The sequence below is a fragment of the Passer domesticus genome, chromosome 20, assembly GCF_036417665.1.
Source record: "Passer domesticus isolate bPasDom1 chromosome 20, bPasDom1.hap1, whole genome shotgun sequence".
NCBI lineage: Eukaryota > Metazoa > Chordata > Aves > Passeriformes > Passeridae > Passer > Passer domesticus.
Window position 1 is genome coordinate 5,435,759 of NC_087493.1, and position 20,467 is coordinate 5,456,225.

General features: G+C 45.0%; 1 protein-coding gene across 3 annotated transcripts in view; it reads right to left on the minus strand.

The window, feature by feature from the left end:
- Positions 1-20,467, minus strand: part of RAB11FIP4 (RAB11 family interacting protein 4) — a 117,915-nt gene that overhangs the window by 45,180 nt on the left and 52,268 nt on the right. Inside the window, exon 1 of one of the 3 annotated variants that reach the window (XM_064395877.1) lies at positions 5,541-5,678. The exons of the other annotated variants lie outside the window; for them this stretch is intronic. The gene's annotated coding sequence lies outside the window, so the exon portion shown is untranslated. Of the gene's footprint in view, positions 1-5,540; positions 5,679-20,467 lie in introns of those variants that run through there. 3 annotated transcript variants of the gene reach the window in all.

The following is a 20,467-nucleotide window of genomic DNA, read 5'->3' on the forward strand; positions in this document are numbered from 1 at the left end:
TGGCTGACCAAAGCTCAAGAGAAACAAGTTCAAAGGCTTCCTCAAATCACAGTATAACAGTAGGTGGTCCCCCTATGGCAATCACACATCTTAAAGTTAGGAAAAAGGAAAATTAAGGAAATAATTGCAGTGTCTGCACAGGCCCCATGCTGTCAGTTATCCCTGATGGGGAGTGCCTGCTCCCTGTTTCCTTCCTGCTAGCTCAGCCCCAGGCAGGCAGAGGCAGCACTGACAGCCCAGGGATGGATCAGCACCATCAGTCACTCCTACCTGGTGTCCATCAAGACTGAAAATTGCCTTCAGCTGCCTGAATACAGACATTTAATGCCACTCCAAAACCTCAAGGCATTCACATGGATGTGACACAGCCCCTCCAGGAGCCCACACGAAGCACCACGAAGAGCAGGCACGGGCACCCAGGAGAGAGGGTGAGAAGAGCCACAGCCTCCATGGGGGCCTGGCTCCTTATCCCATGCGTTGGGATGTGAACACCAGTTCACTCCACAGCTGCAGTTTGCTGGGCTTCTTAGGGTGCCTGTGTGGCTGGAGCTAAAGCTACCCCAGTCAGAGGCATCGCCTTTCTATCACCTGAGCACGCCCTGGGTGTGTGAGCTCCGTGTGAGCAATCCTCCCTCAGCCCCTTCTGCAAAGTGCAAATGCCTTTCTCCACCCCAAACTCAGGAATGCACAAGACCCAGGGGATTGTCCTTCAGGCTGCAGACACTGCAGGGACTCACCTGGGAACACCCCAAAAGGTACACTGGCTCCTCTCAAGACACTTACCGGATTACTGCTGCTGGCTCAATGCTTTGTGCTGTAGGCTCTGCCAGACGGCTTTAATCAGCTGGTAATGTGACACTTCCTTCTCTAAAGACCTGGGATCTACTACCCTGGCAGCATGCCTTTTCCTCCAGGAGGTCAGCCTGCATCCCTGATTTCTCACGTGTTGTGTCAGAGAGATGAAGGAAAAAAAAAATAAAAATCAAGGCAGTTGTAATTTCGATGTAAACCTGACAGGACATCCTGCTCAAAAAAGATATCTCAAGGAGCTCTTGAAGCTGGCTCATTCCAGCTTCAGGCAGCAGGAGAGGCTGAGCTCAAAACTCTTGACTTACTCCAAATTCCCACTGGGATTAAGTGCTTGACGTGATTAAGGAATGAGAAGTGAATCTCAAAAGAAATCAAAGGTGACACAACAAACCGTGGATACAAATTTGAGCAGAAATGCACTGCAAAAGGGATGTTATCTACTAGTCCAGAAAGTTTAGTGAATAACCTACCTTATGAGGTTTCTGGAGACAGGAGTGGTGCTCAGATCTGGTGCTCAGATCCTAACTGCTCCAAAAGTTGCCCTCCAATTCTTACTTCCTTTACTTTTTATGTAGTTTTCTTGTCCAACTCCCATCTTTCACCACTCTCCACTCTTTTGCTAAGCCACATTTAGCAAGCAATGTCAAAAAATGTCACAGGAAAAAAGCCAGCAAAGGTGCTCCCTCCACAGCCATATGTGATCTTCACTTTGAAAAGTCTTACAAAACATCCTGAGTAAAATACTTCCTCAGGCTAAAAACTTGGACACCCCATCTCCCCTGGACACACTGGTACCTTGCTTGGAGAAGGAGCTGGAAGCACCTCCTGCCCCTCTTTTAACCCAGCAGACAACAGGATGAAAATTTCTGGCCAGTCTCATGCCACACGTGACCAGGCAAAGCCAATCTTGTTATTGCTAGCATGCAAACCTTGCTGTCACTGCTTGCTACAAAAAAGCTTTAGTTGGGCATGAATGAAAGGCAATGACTAAAACATTGTATGAAATTGATTTAATAAGGTTCAATGATTGAAACAGGAAAGATTTTCCTTGACAAATTGTTACAGGCCAGATTCAGCCTTCTGTGACCAGCTCTGCTGTCAGCCTAATTGAAATGTGTGCAATAAAGGGGCAACAGCCTTTGCTCTCAATTAACTCGGAAGAAAAGTAGAAATCTTTTCAATCCTTCTGAATTACCAGCCCTTCTTTCATCTGTTTGGGTTGTTGGTTTTTTTTTCCTCTGTGTATTAATACAGCTATTAAGAATATTTGGGGATACCATAATTCATAACCATAATTTAGGACCATGTATTAAATTGCTTTAAAAGACAGAATTAGAGAACAGGAGCAAAATGGTATTTTATTTTGAGGAAGGAGGTAGCAATCTGCTACAAATACCACTTATAAGGGCTGCATGTAGTCCCAGCTCATTCTGTCACAGACTTCTGGCTGCAGATTGATTTGGATGTATAGAGTGTTTCCTAGATTTTGGTTACAGATATAAAAACTCCAATTCTGCCACTCTTGATTATATTGACCAGCACATCCTTTGGAATTACTCCTTAAGGCTTAACTGAACTTTGTTTGTGGGGAAAAACAACACCTCCTGGTAAATGAGTCCTTGAATCTGGATACAACAAAATCTGGGGCCAACCACACCTTGGATTAGGTGTGTTTCATCTGAGCCAAAGCCACACTCCCAGGTGTGTCTGGACATGCTGCTGAGCCCTGCTCGCCCTGAAAGCAGCAACGTGTGTGTTGTCACCCAGATGGGGATCCCAACATCCTGAGCAAGCAGGAGGCACTATCTGGGCTCCAGGGAGGAGCAGCCACTGAAGCTGCAGGCAACTTGATGTGAGAATCTCCTTCTCAGGAAAATATCCTTATTAATAAAACAGTAGGAAATGCAGAAAAGCAGACTGATCTCAGAGTAAAATGTTTCTTCGGAAGTTCCCTGAGGAGTCAGTAGCAGCTTGTTATGGAACTAACAAGGCTTTTACTGCTGCAGCCATGTGAATGAGAAATATTTCAGTGTTAGGAGCAGCTAATAGAGGCACAAAACAGGAAAGCTGGGCAAGCAGAACCAGTGCCTTGAATAACAAAACTCACAGTGACTGAAAACCTCCTGAAAGGTTCTGAGTATGAAACAATCCATGACCTAATTAGGTGTCACTATTGCTGAAAAACAGAGGAAGGAACGGAAAGAAACCCGGGGGAAGATTAAAGTGAGAGAGACAGAGAGTCCTTAATACTCAGGAGATGAGTCCAAGCTGGAGCTGACCAAGCCTGACGCTTTATTTAACACACACAAACACTCCATGAGGGAGGAGGGAGGCACAGATGAAAGGAGACTTGCTCCATGCTCACGGAAAGTCTCCTCATGGAGCACATTTCATACACTGAGATGAATGAGGGAAACTGACAGGAAACACCACAATATGTTGGGATCTGGAATTAACTAATATCCATGCTGATTTCTGCTACAAAAATAGCACATTTTTCTCCAAGGGGAAAAAATGGGTTAGGAATCCCTAAGCAGCCTTGTAGGGAACAGGTATGACAGTGAACTGGGCCACAGCATGATATGGATGTGATCTATTCTGCATCTTTCCCATGATAATTCCCCATCAGCCATGGCAGGAGCACAGTTCAGAGGCAAACTGGCACCTCTGAGCCTGACAGAGGACAGTTCATGTGCACAGGTTACTTGGGTGACACAAAGGAGTTCTCTGCAGGAACAGCTCAGCAATGCCAAAGCTACACTAAACCCTTGAGGCCATCACACGAGGCTGCAGGGGAGTAATCAGAAATATCCATATGGATACTGCTGTGGAGGGCATTGCCTTTTCCAAGGCAGGAGGGAATCCCAAACCATCTAATCAACAGAGACTACACCCAAGGAGTTCACCACACACCACCCCAACCACCATCTGCCCAAGGGAGCACAGGACACACCTCTCACTCAGCAGGGCTGTCAGATTCTTTCTGAAAACATGACAGGCCAGACTCTTAATTAGGGTGCACAGTCCCAGTGTTGACTTCAGTGAGCTCTGCTGGTTTAAATGACAAGGTTCTGGTATCTCCCATGTGATACTGGAAGTGGAGGACAGAGGGACCAGCCAAATCCTTGTCACCTCTCAGCCCGAGAGGTCCCTGGCTCTGTCACAGCTGGCTTCCCACAGACACTGCTGTGAGCAGCTCAGGGCCAAGGAGAGCTGATGAGGTGCAGCAGCCTCATCTGGCTGCCAGTCAAGTATGACAGCCTGCACTTGAACTACACACTCATTCCAGCAGGGAACCAAAGCTACAGGGATTTGGCCTGAGCATCAGATGTGTGAAGCCTTTGAACTAAGTTCCTTTAAACTCACAGTCTCCCCACAGAAAGCGTTTGTACAACTGCCTGATCAAAAAGCATCGATAAATCGAGTCGTGACTTCCCTTCCACTCACTGCAGTGCCCCCTGTTCCCAAAGGATCAGGTCTGAGTCCTTCACTCCCTCTACTCTGTGACTAATCTGCTTCGTCCCCACACCAGGAGCTGCTGCTGTTGTGGGGTGGTGGCACAGAGGGTCCCTGTCCCTGGCTGAAGGACAAGCAAACACACTCAGCTCCCTGGCAGCAGCCCGAGTTACCACCCAGCACTGATGGGAGCTGTGTTCCTCAGGATCAGGCAGCTGAGCTGTGACAGAACTGCACGTGAGGAGCTGTGCCACTGCCCTGGCCTTTCCCTAGAGCAATACAGGTACCACTGCAGGGGGCTGGGTGGTGCTGAGTCCCACAGCTCTAGCCTGACATGTACCTCACAGGAACGTGCTTCTTCCCAGGATGTGCCACTGTCTGTGCACAGCTGTGCCCCAAAACGCTCCAAGCAGGAGAGCAGACACGCCTGCAGCCGCTGCTGTTTGCATCAAAGGCACAGGGAGAGGTTGCCATGAGCACAGAAGCAGCCAGTCATGCCCACCCACGCCAGTGCAGCCCACGCAGGGACATCACATGCCGGGGAGAAAGGCTCTGTGTGGGCTCGCTCTCAGTGCTCAGGGAGAGCAGCTCCTTCCCCGAGGCCACACTGAGGCTGTGACAGAGGCTAGAGATGGATGCAGACACCCCTATCCTAAACCAGCCATACACCACAATCGTATCCTCTCCTCTGACTTGGGATAAATCTCCAGGTTTTCCACAATCAATTTTGCTCCACTAAAACCAAACACAAGCACTTCAGAAAGCAGAAAAGCTTGGTGAGAATAAAACCTCACAGCACGTTCCAGTTCTGCCTAAGAAAATAGACACCTTAGAAAACAGGGAACAGCTTAGCTCAGTTTTTCTCTTCAAGCCTGCTTCATCACAGTGCCCAGGGAGTGGGAATGGCTCTGCAGGGCTCCTGTTGCATCAGCCGTGCAGGGGGAGACAGCAGAGCCAGGGGCTGTCCCTGCTCTGCTGTAGGTACCACTGCACACACAATGCCACCGGCTCACCCTGAAAAGAACAGGCTGACAAAGGGGGAAGCTTTCCCAAGGGGGATTTGCTTTCCCAATCCCTAAGGTTTTCTAAGACTCCTTCAGTCCCATACCACTCAGTGAATGGCTGGTTAAAGCAGCTCCACACTAATTGAAAGCAGGCTGCTGTATATTTTAACTGCGCGTTTTAGCCTGATTTTTATCCCTGAACTACAGCACGCTTAACAAAGATGACTTCAGAGGGAAAAAAACCACTCCTTAATTTAAAATTGTACTTACTGAGAGTGACTGTGAGAGTCTCTACGGGAACTGCAGTGTCTCTAAAGCCCGTCTCGGCAGCAGCAAAGTTTTCTCTCGCCTTGCACGAGCGGGATGCGAAGGCAGAGCCGGGACACGCTGTGTCTGCGCTGCTGCGGGCTCTGCACTGTGTATCGTTGCCAAGACACCCGGGGCAGACTCCAAAGCTTCCAGATCTCGCCCTGGCCAAGGCATTCCTAATCAAATGCTCCTTTCAGCACGGCCACGGGCATCACACAGGGCTGGGAACAGCATCGTTTTCTTTGATTCAGGTAAATATAAACTTCCATTAAGAGCTCTCATCAGTTTGAAATATTTCTTATTAGAGGAACATTTTCTATCTGGAATTGTAACCGATGTTAAAAACTATGTTAATTTTTTAAAAAATAAATAAACTTTCTGCCTCACCCCCCTGCTTTGAGCTGCTCCGAGATCTCAGAAACAATGGCAGGATTGAAGTCTGCCCCCAGGTTTGATGCTAAAATCTGCAGTGGAATCAGCTATTTCTGAACAACTGTAAAAATCTGCCCTGCCAAAACGTCATGATCTGCAGGTAAATGATTCTTGATGGAAACACGGAATCCATAACATCAACTACTGCAGCAACACACAATTAAACTTTTGCATTATGACAATAGGTCCCAGACACCCAGTTCTCATGGTGCCAAGGTTTTTCTCAAAGATATCACAGTCCAAAATACAAGATGTGTGAAGTTTCAGAGCAAGAAATAGTCAGATAAGAGGAAGACAGAAGTCTCAAGTGCAGCAGAATTCAAAATTGTCTATCTGAAAAAAAAATATAACCTCTCTGCTACCTCTCAAATCAGTATTACATGTGGTCTGTAATATTCAGAGTATTACAGGGGTATTTTGGGCTCTCATCCTTTTGAATTTGTTGTCCCTTCACAACGTATCAATTGTGTTAATGGCTATTCCGTCTTAGTGGTGGCTGAGATGGAAAAGGTTCACAGAGCTCATGGAAGCCTGTGCGAAACCAGAAGAGGTGAACAGACATTTAAAAATCCCATTTTCCAGTGTTACAGCTGATCCTAAATGCACTCCAGCTTCCTTGTTCAACATTAATATGTGTTTCTACAGGTAAGTTGACTACAATAAGAATGTTTACATTATGGAAGTCAGATCAAAGCATTTTAAAACCATCAGTATGATGGATCTGACATGTTTTTTGTTTTTTTTTCCTTTTTTCCCTACTGCTTACAAACAGGTCTGAAAATTACTTCTTGAGTTAGGGGAGGCAACATTTTTCAGTATCTTTCAAATTTTAATGGTATAGAAAACATACTTCCTGCCCTTTTCTATAATTTAATCATAAACTAGACCAACTACCAAAATTCAGATTTCTGCAACAATGGAAATTTTTGAATGCTGAATTTCGCTGATAGGGGTTGCTCAAAGTGGAAAGGATCAAACATTCCCAATAATTAAGTTTTCAGGGAGGATATACTTTAATCCTCTTCTTTCCTCCTACAGGTACCATTATGGGTGCGTAAGGAACTTAAAATGAACTCCTCGTACAAGGCCACGTGTAGGATGGCTGGAGTAAAGCAGTTAAAGGTTCCCTCCCCGAAGGGCCTCAGCTCCTGACTTCAAATAACAGGGTGGTAAAGGAGAGTGGGAAGCAAAAGGAGACAATGAGGTCAAGAAAGTATCACAGGAAGGTAACTCTGGTTTTGCACCTGAGTTTTGACACTTCCAGACACATTCTGGAAGAAGAATGAACTGCTCTTCTGCCAGCTCCTGGCACTGCATTTACGCTGAGCCCTGGAGTGCTCTGCCTCCAACCAGTTTCATCACTCAGCCCAAAAGAGATTAAGCGTGAATAGTTCTGCCAAAAGGATGATCATCTGTTAATGGAACTAGTTCTGGACACCGCAGGGAGCGAGGCACCTGAGACAGCTCATGCTCTTTACACACAGATGCTAAAGGCACAGGCAAGGCTCTGTTTCTAGGTCAAACCACTGCACAGTTGGGGCTGGTGTCTGTAAAATTTAGGAATACAGAGCCAAGGGTTCAGGGCAGAGAGTGAAGATTGTTTTCCAGCAGAGTTAGGATGTCCTGGGATATGAACTGACAGGGAAGGGCTCCACACATCACAGCAAAGACTGGCAAATATAACACTTAAATAAACCAAGCATGTTTAAAAATGTATCTCTCCCATTCACAATTTCCATGAATTTTTCAGAAGGTCTAAGAAGGTCTAATTCTGAAAAGGTAAATTAACTCCTTATCTGTTCACACTTAAAGCTTTTTAAAAAACAGGTCTGAAGTCTGGAATAAATTCAGCAGGCAGCAATGTCTTGACCTTACACAGGAATATTTGCTTAATAAAACTATGGCTTTATCAGGCTGTTTCCTTCTGTTTCCTTTCTGGTGGGTAATGGAAGGTACACCCACCACTTCACTTTGACGTGTGTAACCCAGAAAAGCCTCAGCTCGCTGTAAAAACGCCAAGTGATACGTTTCTTTGTTAGAAGATGCCTCGGGGCTCTTGTCGCATTCTTCTAAACACGTCAGGAAAAGCGAAATGCATTGTTAACAGCTAGTAGAAAAGCACTACACATTAGTCATTCTTCTCCTGAATGGAAAAGAACAATTTCTCATGAAATATCGTTCCCATTATATTCCTAGATTGCTTTGCTGGGTAGCTGCCCTGTCTTTCAAAAGCCTTAGGCTGAAAATAGGGATTCTGAAAGAGAAATTTTGATACTCCTGAAAAGAATTAAAGGAAAATGTGAAAGTTCTCACTAGAAGAATTGTGTAAAGACTGGTGCCAATCAGTTTCTTGAAGTGTTCTTAAAGATGAAACAAATAAAAATCAAGTCAAAATGAAAAACTGAAGCCTCTACTCTTGAAAGACATCAACATGAGAAACACTGAAATTCACAAATAATTTCCTTTTCCCCAAGCCAAAATGTTGTCAAAATCAGCATTTTATGGACATTTCAACTCTGAGAGGAAACAGCTTTACCCCTGAATTTGGCACACCCAGCATCTCAGAAATGCCAAGGCAAAAGGAGAAGCTGCAAGGCCCAGCGAGAAGCAGCAGACCCAGCTGTGCTGCAGAGGCGCGGGTGCCGTGTCCGTGTGCCCAGGGCTGCCCCGGCCCTGGGCCAGCCTGTTATGAATAAAAAGTTATCTATTTTTGTTAGGTTGCAGAGTTAAAAACAAGTCAGACCAGTTGCTGTTAAGTTAGTTTCATTGTTAAGAGTTCTTCTTCAATTACCTGTTAATGGTTGGTGATTAACCATTGTCCCCCTGATGCTGGCCAGGGAGGGACACTGGGACAGACCCTGCAGGTACCAGGAGAACGAGAGTGGCATCAGAGCCGGTATGCAGATGAGAAATAAATGCATTGCAGTTTCCCGAATTTTGCAGTTTCCCAGGAAAACCCCTAAGAATTACGAGCCAACATAGAACTAAGTGACGTCTAAGGATGGGAACGTAGTCCAGTACCTGCTTGGATCCTTTTTGCTTCTCACCCTAACCTAAAAAGATGTTGATTAAAGAGACGACCCGGGGTGTTGGACCGAAAAGGCGGAATCTGCTAATCTCCCGTGAGGACGGAATCCCCAGCTCTGCCTGCAGACCAGCGGACAAAGCTGCATCATCATCATCCTCCTTCTCCGTGCCACGCCTGGGAGCAGCGGCGGCGTGGGCGCGACCCGTCGATTTCTCCCCACCTGAGCTGATTCTTCTTAATAAAGGCATTAAAAAGGAGAAAGATCTCCTGCCTATTTATTTCAGTTCTGGCACCTGCAAACTGCCTGGAGGAGAGAGAAATTCTGTGGACTGGCTGTTGTAACAAAGCCTGATTGCACTTGCTGGAGTTTCAGTTCTTTAGGATCAAAATCTGGAGGAAAAAAAAAAAATCCCAGCCCTTGGGAGACTTAACCAAAACCTGCACCAGTAAGAAAGAGACTGAGCCCCAGCATAAGAGAAGGCAGACCCAGGGCACGGTGTGAGCTCCCTCCAAGAGCACACGTTGGAAGTTGCAGTTTTTCATAGGAAGATTTTGCTTCCAGCTTGCATGATTGCTTCTGAAAGCATGGCTTCCTCCTTTCGGGATTTTCCTGCAGAAAATTCTGCGAGTTGCTCTCCAGATGATTCACATTTAGTCCCAGAGACTATTTTTAGCTGCTTTTATTTCAGCACACGTTCTTGGAGAGCCCCTGCTATTTATGTGGTCGACATTTCCCTCCTCTTGGCTCCTCTGGGGAGAAGCTCCACGAGGCAGTTTTTGGGAGCACAGCCTGCACATCATTCCTCCCTTTGTGTGCTCCACACAGCAGAGCTGCAGCACTCCTGAGGTTGGCAGCAGCAGTTTTTATCACCATGAAGACAGATAATGGAAAGCAAATAAGCCAAGGAAAATCAAACACACTCCAGCTCCTCAGAATGTTTGCAAGGCCATTCTCAGGCTGGTTTGGGCAAAGGTCTGATGATCTGGACACTGAGGGCGTAATCATGCAGCAAATACAGAGGCAGTAGCGTACAACTGAGCAATAAAAACCATGAGAAAATTGCTGCAATATGTCTGGGGTAAACCTGACACCAGGACATGAAGTCACCTCTTTGTTAGGGTCACAGAGCTTGGAAAAAATGGGAGATATTAAATTATCAATGGGTCCACAGCCAACATCAAGTTAAGTGTACATATGCTGTTCCAGTTGGACACTGATGTCTCAGGGATTAGTTTTATAGTGTTGACACAGATATTATGGGATCTGGCTAGCAACAACCCAAATCATACACACCTAAATAATGTTTCTAGCCCAAGAAGCAGCTCTGCAAGTGGGAAACTGCCTTGTATCAGCTTTCACTGATTTCTTTCACATATGGGAATAGTGCTGAAGTATGAAATCATTTTTGCACTGGTTAAGTCCCACGGATGAAGTTCTGTCTTGCTTTAATGAAACCCATAAAAAAGGCTATTTTTATGACACACAAAAGATTAATATTGTAAAGATTCTGTTGCTCTTCCAAGTGTGGTTAAAATTTTTGAATTAGTCTAAACTTTTGGCTGAATAAAATTTGGATTCATGCATGCACACACAGAGTCAGGACACATCACAAACATTGGGAAACCCAACTAAACCAGAAGGGAATGAGCTGGAGGCAGAGGCAAAAAGCAATTTCAAGGTACACATGTTAAGCAGTTTTAATTTTTATCTTTACTGTCTTCCCTGGTTTATAAGTAAATCTTTACCATGGAGACATCCAGCACACTCTAATATACAACCCCATCTTTTAAGAGCATCGTCTATACTGATCCCCAAAGTATGGCTCAAGCTCATTATCTTATAATCTGCTAGGTTAGGAAGAGCTCCTGGGGAGCCAACATATGGATGCACTGTGAGCACATTACCAGCAGCTCCATTGCACTGAGCAGTGGAGCTGGGCACTCTCTTTCCTTGTGGCCAATATGGTAATAATTAGGGCTGCTCTGTGGTTCAGTAGACTAAAAGATTTGACAGACCCAATTTATCCCAGGAGTAATTCAAAGAAGGTGGAGGAGTTACACCAGGAGTCATGGCCCACTGTGCTCTTCTCCTTGAAACCCCTGCTTGAAAATATGAGTTATTTGCACAATGAAGTCAGGGCTACTAAACAGTAATTAGACAGCTACATGGGAAAGAATTACCTGATGATTAATTAGTATGCTGTCAGATATGATTATCCTGGATCTAGGGAATACAGCACATTTGTTCTTTGCCCCTTACAAGATGACAATGGCCACATAAAGCACTTCTACCCTAAATCCTTGAATGAACAGCACAAGACCACAGGCAGTAGTACTCAGTACCCAGGGCTTTAATGAAGGTAGGAATATGCAGGACAGACTGACACAGCTCTGTCCTGTCATGGTAGGTCAAAACAGATAAGAAAACAGCTTCACAAAGGCACCTGCACCATACCTCAACTGCACTCAGTGCACCACTCCTGACATCAAGTGTGCAGCCTTACAGCAGGAGAGAAGCAATTTCTGACCACCTCTGTTTGGCCATGTAGGCATCAGGCTTCAAGACCATCAGCTCCAAATTTTAGCATTGCAAATTTTTTTCAGCCTTGTAAATTTTAAAGATGCCTCTAGGGACTGGAGGATAAACAGCACATTCACCTGTGGCACCTGAGACACCAGGGAAAGGCAGGAAGGCTGATGTGTAGGGAGAAGCAAGATTTCCAAAACTGGCTGCTTCTAGCAAAACACAGCCTGACCTAATCAACTGAACATGCCTTTTGTACAAGGGTGCAGCAAACTTATAATGCCACCCTTGTGCAGTTTTGTAAAGTAGATTTGACACCTACCAATGTCCCTAGACCAGCACTTCATAAACTACTGCAGGTAAGCAAGACAGGCATGTGCCTTCAGCACCATCCCAAGCTTTGATCCTTTCCCTGGCTGAGGCAAAGGAGCCCTGCTTTGCTCTGCCTTTAATTTGGGCAGGCTCTGCAGACAGAGGAACGAGGAAAAGCACTCTGGAAATTATTAGCCTTTGAGATTCAGTATCAAATTCCACCTACATGCACAGAAGTACTGCTATTATAGATGCTCAGATAGAAAAGCTGGCCCAGCAGACAGGGCACCAGCTGAGACCCAGGTTCTCACTCCATCATGGACATCTTCTGAGACCTCAGTGGTATGCAGGAACCTGGCTTGTCTGGACTCTGCCACCAACCTGGCCCTTATCCCTGAACAGCTCAATTTATCTTCAGACTTGGATGAATAACAATTTTCTAGCTCCCAGAGAAGCTGCAACAGGAATTCATTAGAGCCTGGGAAGCACTTTGATAGTATAATAATGGAATAAGTATTGTAAATAGTTTTTATGCTAATTCCTTCATCTACATAACTCTGGCCTCAGCCTCCAGGAATTTAACTGATATATGGGATGTGGAATAAATCTCTCTGAAGTTACAAGCCTCTGTACCAAGCTTGCAGATCATTTCCACATCTCTCCACCCATGCAGGGCCACCCCACAGTTGTCCCTGCTGGATAAGGGAAAGCAGCTTCTGTGGGATGACAATGAGTGACAGCCCCAGTGCACTGGGATTTGTGCTGCGTCCCTCAGCTTTGGCACTAGCCTTCAGGGCAAACAAGAAGGATGGCAAGCCCTTTAAAATCCCCTAATGACTGAGGCCATGCCCACCCTGCTCTCTGGGATGGAGGTGTGTGGGCAGCTTTTCCTGGCTGGTCCATTGCTCCAGCTGGGGTCTTCCCACTGCTCTAAGTAAATGTCATTAGCACTTCTCACATTCCAGCCCTCCTGCTGGGGCAGCTCCTGCCAAATTCCTAATTCCAGATAAACCAAAGCACACAGGTGCTTCAGAACCAGCCCCTTCAGAAGCATCAGGAATAAAGTCCCTGTGCTGGTGACACAAGGTCCCCCAGGCACCACCTCCCTGGGAGCCCTCAGCATTGCCACCAGGGTGCTGAGCACACTGTGCTCAGCTTGGCCTCTGCCTCACCCCTTAGCTAGACAGCTCCCAATTAACAACCTTGTGTGGGCCCAACCAGCTCCAGACAATATTTTCAAATGTGACCACTGTGAAAAGAAAAAAAAAAATAGGTCAAGGGGATTATGCAGGGTGACTAATGATTGCTGCATGCTGGGCTGAGATGTGAAGTCTGGCTGTGTTTTCAAAGGTGCATAATAACATGTCCTGGTCTGACCCGTGGTGCTGTTGACACTTTTTCTGAGTTGATGCCTCCTCACAAATCCCCATTAGGCTGGAAGCTTGAACACCCACCATGAATGATGGCAGCCGAGTGGAAGGACTATCAAACTTTGCAGAACTTCCATTTAAGTTTCACTTAATTTCTTAAAAGCCAGGCAGCAGAGGCAATTATTTAACTGTCAAGCCCTTTTGGAGTTGTTTGTTGAGGGATGTTCTCTGGCTTGGGGCAGGAAATGGTAATTCCAAGGCAGTTCTTTGGAGTTGGACAAGAGATAAGAGGAGGGGGCTACTCTGCTCAGTAGAGCTGGCAGCTACAGTCAGGTGAATATGCCCTGCCATCCAGACAGCCAGAACTTACAGTTTATACTTATTTTACTGATAGGGAGAACAGCATGGTATATGGAGGGCATGGTTCTGCTGCCCTTCTCAAAAATCATAGGAGGTTTGTAGCAATAGGAAAATGAATTCAGCTGTTTTCTCACCTGGTCCTGTGTTTAGCATTAGAGTCCCTCAAAATACACCTTCATTAACAGGGAAGATAGAATTCATTTTTCTGGGCTGACAAATATTCATTAGCCAAATATCTGTATCAACTTCTCTATCCTGGTCACAGAAATACTCCTCTTTCTAGCTACAGAAATTGGAAGAACAAAGAACTCAGCTATAGCTCAGCCAAATCCACAGTTCCCCACAGGAACTCTGGGGCAACAAGTGCTGCAGCAGCCTGAGAGAAGGACAGAAAGCAGCCTTTTGTTTCTATTATGGCCCCTTCACAGGCACTAAGACTATAAATATCAGCAGAGCGAAGTTTCCTTGACAAACACAGACATACCAGGAAAAACATAACCTCTGGTTCAGCTTCACTGTGAGCAGGAACTGGGAGACATTTGGTGTCAGTAGCAAGGCCTTCACAGGGGCTGTTGGCAGCCTGGCAGGAGCAGGGTGTGATGATGCCAGACTGGGTGCTGCTGGGCTGAGCCTGGAGCAGGGAACAGCAGGTGCAGATCTGCTCTAGGAGGCAAGACACCTTCAATTCCTACAACATTTATTTCAGGATCCTCAGGGAAAACTCCCAGCTTCAGCAGAAATGTACAGCTGCCCAATAAAGCTCACGAGTGTGGGCAAGGCTGTGACAATATTAGCACCACCCAGACCTTTCAGACTGATTGGAGCCTTTTGGGTGATATTTGCATTTATACAAAGCATGAGGAAGGGCAGCACCTAGGTACATCCCCTAGCTGCCTTTAGATTAGATCAGTTGTAATTCCCAGGTGATTCTACACTGGCCAAAGGACAGAAATTCCTTGCTGTAGCAAGAGCAGAGCTCTGTGACCGAACAGGAATGGCCCAGGCAAGGCCCTGCAGTGGGGTCCCACTGAGGCATTGCTAAGCCCAGCCTTGCAGAAGGCTTGAGCTCCTCACTCCTGAGGTACAGTACAGAATGCAACAGAGGATCCACTTCTGCCCCATTGTTAGATCTCTGCAATCACAGGCTGAGAAGAATAATTTTGTACAAATCCCCTGATTTAAATCAACCCCGAAGTGACTTTTTAAAGAAAAGCCTGCTGGAGCTAACAGTCTGATTGTTCCATAAATCAATTTCTTTCCCAAGTGTAAAATTTCCATTTGCTCATTCCGTGTCTTTCATCCTAATTAAATAGTGATGTGAAGTAATCAGCAGTATTGTCAATGGCCTGCTGCTGCACAGATACTTCTGAATATACAATATTAGAGAGAAATGAAGCTAATGAAGAAGGTTCCCACCCAGCATCTGCACCATGACCTACAGTGCAGACTGGAAACATCCACTGAAAACCAAGACACCCATGGCTGTGGGGTGAGTCCAGCCAGTGCCCCCTGTTCTGTAAAGAACAGGTCATGGAAGGGGCCCTCCCTGTGCTAAATATGCTCTTTCTTTACCATTTCAGCATGGAGCAAAACACCTCTAGTTACCTTTCACATTCTATTTCCATAATCTGCTCAAATTAAAACACTGAACTACTCTTAAACACTGATCCCTGCCCTTGACACTCACCTCTCCCTTCTAATTAATCATGTTCAGTATGGAAGTGTTCTGATGCCATGGGAATAGAGGCAGTGAGTTGTCAGCACGGGGGAAACTTTGAGACCCCCTGAGTCATGCAAGAAGCAGTTACAGATGGTGAAGTGCCCCAGGAGGCAGAAGGTGTGTGGTCCACGTGGTTCTTGTTACCCAGGGGCTCTCGTGGAAGCATCAGGAGTGCCAGGGCAGCCCCAGCCTCCTGGAAGTGGGATGTGGTGCCTTGCCAAGCTGGCCTGCACATGTCAGCCTCAGGGAGCTAACAGAGGTGAGAGGGGATGTCCTAACCCAGTCTGAACTCCTGGGAGCTTATTCAGGAGAGCCCTTCCTCTCTTGGGTATCAGTTCCCCCACAGAGAGAAGACATTGCATAGGAAGGTGAGTCCATGCACAATGCAAGTATTTAAGTCAAATTAAATATGACCATTTCACTCAGTAAATCTTGAAATACTCCTACTAGTGCTGGTTTCTTCTCTTTCCAATGTCTTCCTTCTAAAATGAAATGATCTGTCCTCCCAGGAGAGAGGCAAAGGAACACAAGACAAGCACTATAAAAATAGTCTCTTCCTGTGAAAGTTTTTGATCTAGTAAGACTACACACAGCCTAGAGGAAAAGCAGGTCCCTCAACAGTACAGCAAGTAATGCCCTGGCTCTAAGTAAGGAAATATCTGATGATTTTGTTTATGGGGAAAAATTAGTGACCTTCAATAACTGCAGAGAAAGTGCTCCAGGACTTTCCCCAGCTCTAGGACCTTGCCTCATGAAGCACATGGGGCAGTGTTATTCAGTACATTTCACTGCTAAAACTTTTCTTTGTAAACCAGCAGGGTATCAGTCACTCTTGGCAGGGCACCTTCTACAATATCTGAGCACAAACTCCTTCCCCTTTGATTTGAGAACCACAACATGACACAGGATATCTCCTGATGGCAGTGTTTTGTCAGGGTGCAGTAATCTGAGAAGGCTTCCTCAGAGTTTCTTTATAGGCAAGGAATTGTACTAGAGAACGGCTGAACTCTGAATTTACTGCACAAAACTCCCTTTTATAATTCCCCATTATATCTCACCATTGCTTGGCAGTGAGACAAACAGAAACATTTAAGTGCAGTTTCAAAACACAGTTGAGGAGAGAAAGTTGATGATTTACTCTGCCACTTGACTAACAGCTTCCCATGTGACAAACCTGTGGCAGCTCCCACAGCCAGATCACCCTGCAAAGTGTGATTCATAGTGGGATGGTTGTTGATGCTCGTGCTGAACAGTTCAGTTCAGAGGAAAACAAATATCTGTGAAAGGCAATATTTATCTATTAGTCTCATAAAATATTTTGTATTACTGATTTCCATAAAAATCAAATCTCAGAGATGCAGTGAAATACTGACTTCATTCATTATTCAGGTCTCCTCACTTTTTCACAATAATAACTAGTCTGTGAAAATCCTGAGGAGTGACAAGCCGTTTTAAATTCTGAAACTCTGAAAACCCAAAGAGAACCCTGTCGAAGGTGAAGCTGTAAGAGTTGGAAGGAGGGATATATATGGGTAAAGCTCCTACTGTAGCAGTCTCAAAAGCTTACAAGGTGGGAAAAAAACTCCCAACCAGCGCAGCAGGAACACAAGCTTGTTTCTCTCATGTTCTTAAATTGATTTTTATCATCTAAGAATCTGACAAGCAGTTCTTCGTGGCTCTTCAATACCCCTCTCCATTGAGGACAGTTCCCACTTTCCATGCACTAGACCTTTCCATGATTGTGCCTTAGGGCATTGTAACCATATGGTCCATCTCCTGATGAAAGACACATGCCCCAGTTACCCACAAAAACGTTCCCCAATGGCATTAGCCTTCAAGGACACAATAATTAAGAACTCATTGAAGAAACAAACACCAATCATTTTTTCCACATGCATATGACGGTAATAAATACAGAACAGTTACAAACATAGGAAACTTCTTGTGGAGAACATACAGAAATACACAATGTTCTGTCTGTTACTCTGTCACCAAAACAAGACAAACATCCTCTCTGTCAGTTGAAGAAGGTGGCAGCACAGTCAAGTCAGTTGAGAAGTTCCCCCATTTCAAATGAGGTCAGGCTTTGTTAGAGTGCTATGAATAAATTTCTACCGTGGGCAAGACAATTTACCTAAGTATTGCAATATTCTATACAAATGGGTAGCCAAAACTCTATAATGTATTCATACCATACATATGTATATACATATATACATTTATACCATATTTATCTATTTGCTCTACCTATTAAAGGGTGCAGAGTCTGCAAACCTTCTCTCCTCCAGTCATTATCCTGCTTGGCTCTAGTGGCATTGCACAAACACACTGAGAAAGCCTCTTCCCCAAACAGTATGTGGAGTGACCAGAGACTGATGCCCAAAGGTAACAAAGGCAGGATTCACACCAGGGCTGTCTCCTCACTGACTCTCAGGCTCCATGGCTCAGGACAAATCAAAACCTCTTGTGAAGTCAAACACTTTGTTATCACAGTCTTATTTACACAGGCTGGAACAAGCTCCAAGGAACCACCCTTTTTGATATGCCTTTTCTGCTTTGTGCATTCCCTTTCCAAACCCCTTCAAGTCCTGGTGGTTCAACTGAGCCACCAGATTCACACTGTCAGCCCAAAATGCCCATCAGCATTTGCGTCAGCTCTGCATCAACACTGCCATGGTTATATTATTATTATTATTCCAACTTACACTTCCCAGCAGCTTATCATAACTGAGTTCCAAAACAAGCCTGGGATCAGGGCACACATCCACCCAAACAGGCTGCTCTGTCTCATGGCCTGCTCCCCAGCTGATGCTGGAGTCAGCTGGGCATTTACACGAACGGCCTGGGTTAAAAGGTGAGCCAAAGACCAAGTTTGGCAAATTAAATCCTAATTAACATAGCCTCTCAGGGGCCTAATTAATCTTTCCTAGCTCTCTGTAAACTCAGAAAATGTAACAATTGATAGTTTATTTCCTATTTCTCATCTATAGCAGTTGGAGCAAGGACAGTTTCTCTCCACTCGAACCAGTGCTGAAACTGGTTTAGGTTCTGCAAAGCAAGAAATTATCTCCCTGTTCCATGGAGCTTAGGATGAACCTCAGCAGCCTCTTGCTGGCACGTAATTGCTCAACAGAAGCTGCATTTCTCTGCATCCCCATCCTAGACAGGGCCTCTGTGTCCCTGACTGAAAGAAGGTCAAATAGCCCATATCTCTTCTTAATTTTTAATCGCAATTTCATGCTGTTATTTCAGCTGCTGGAGGCAGTGTAGCACAAATCCCTCAGGAGTAATTCCTAGATACTCTCTTGTAGGCTGGCCTACTTTTTCTTCCTGTTCAGTTACAAATTGCTTCTCTGAGCCCAGATGTGTGACAGTGCTGGCAAAGCCTGCCTTCACCCAGACAAAGACATTCTACACTGCAGCATGTAAAAAAAAAAATTAAAAAAAATCACCTTTTGATTCTTCTCCAGTTTCTAAAAACAGACAGGATAATCTGGAAGATCTTATTTTAGCTGTACCAGCCCAGCTGAGTACTGGTTTAATTTTGAACAGTTCTGTTGCCTCTGACACAGGACATTGCCATGGTCCCCTTGCAGCACTTCAGTGACACTTGGCTGTGGCTGAGTCCCACAGCAGGAGCAGGTCACAGCCATGCCAGGACAACCTGCAGGGACACCTGAGAGAGCAGGACAAAGACCACGTGTTTTTGTGGGGACTTTGGATGTGGCAAGAGCTGAGACTGATGTGAGAGACAGAGGACGTGGGAAAGGTGTCCCAGAGCTTTCGTAACTGGGAGAAGAATTGGGCAATTTCATGAACTGTCTGGGTCACTTTGGTGGCAATTCCTGAGGCTACTGAAAGAATGTATTTGAACCCTACAATACTGTCTCAGCACAGCAACAGCTGTGTGACAGAAACGACTCCTGTAAGATTTCATCTATGGAAGAATGTTTTTATTTTACTTGGAAATTTTCTAGCAGTATGTGCTGCTATTGTTTTGAAAAATGAAAGAAGCTACCTTCAAAAAATGACACTGCTCTCAGGTTCATCAGAGAAGTTAAAAGGCAGAAAAGAAGCAGTCAGATCCTTTTTGTTTGCTTGTGCAATGAGGGATTTTGCTGGTTTTATCAGCTAGAACAACCCTCTGTGGTTGACTTTGCAGTTTCATAGTAACCTGGAATCTTGGTTTTATCAACCAGCTTTTACACGTTTACATAGACATTTCTTCTTCTGAAAAAAACCAACAACCAAACCCACAAACAAAATAAATACACCAACCAATTTAAACCAATGTTATTTACTAAAAACCCACAATACATATACTTCAGTTTCACAGCCTTATCACTGTAAATCCTCCAAGAAGAAAGACAATTGTGCATTGTCCACAATCTTCCATAAATTAAGCAGAAATTTCCCCAAGCAGCAAGGAGAAATGATACAAAGTAGAATAAGAAATTTTAAAAAATCGGGAAAGAAAGAATCACCATCAATTTATGAACTGGAGGACAAAGGTTTCCTTGTCAAGCAAGTGTCAAGCAAGTCAGTGAATGCTGTGTGCCCTGTCCTCACAGAGCTACTTTTATTACATATATTTTGGTATTTGTGTGTCAGTCAGGACTTGCTCACCACCCTCTGACCGAGCAGTTGCATTTCTTTCACAGGAACACAAAGCAAGGCGAGTGCTGCCATAATATTTCTTTGCTTTTGCTGCTAAGAATGCTGTACTCAGGACACACCACAAATTGAAATGGACAGATTTTTAGTACATCAAACAAAAGGCAAAAGGCACTAAACCACAAAGCCATACTTACCTGAAGGACTAAATCAATAGGGATGTGACTTCCTCAATAAAAGACACCAACTTTTAGCTTTCAGTCATTTCACAGCTTCTACCTAAAGACTATGCCACAGCCTAAATTGGTTTATCCAAGGATGGGAGGAATATTTTGCCATAGCAACTGACAATTTCAGAAAAAACACCCCCAAAACTGTGCTCTGTCAGAAAATCAGCAGATTAAAAGGTTGAAGATAATGACTCAGAAAGAAAATTCAGGTTGAGACAGAAAATGTCTATTAAATGGTTCTGCCAAAGAGAGGGGTGACAGGCTTCAAAATGGTAAAGCTCTGAATGCTACACAAAAC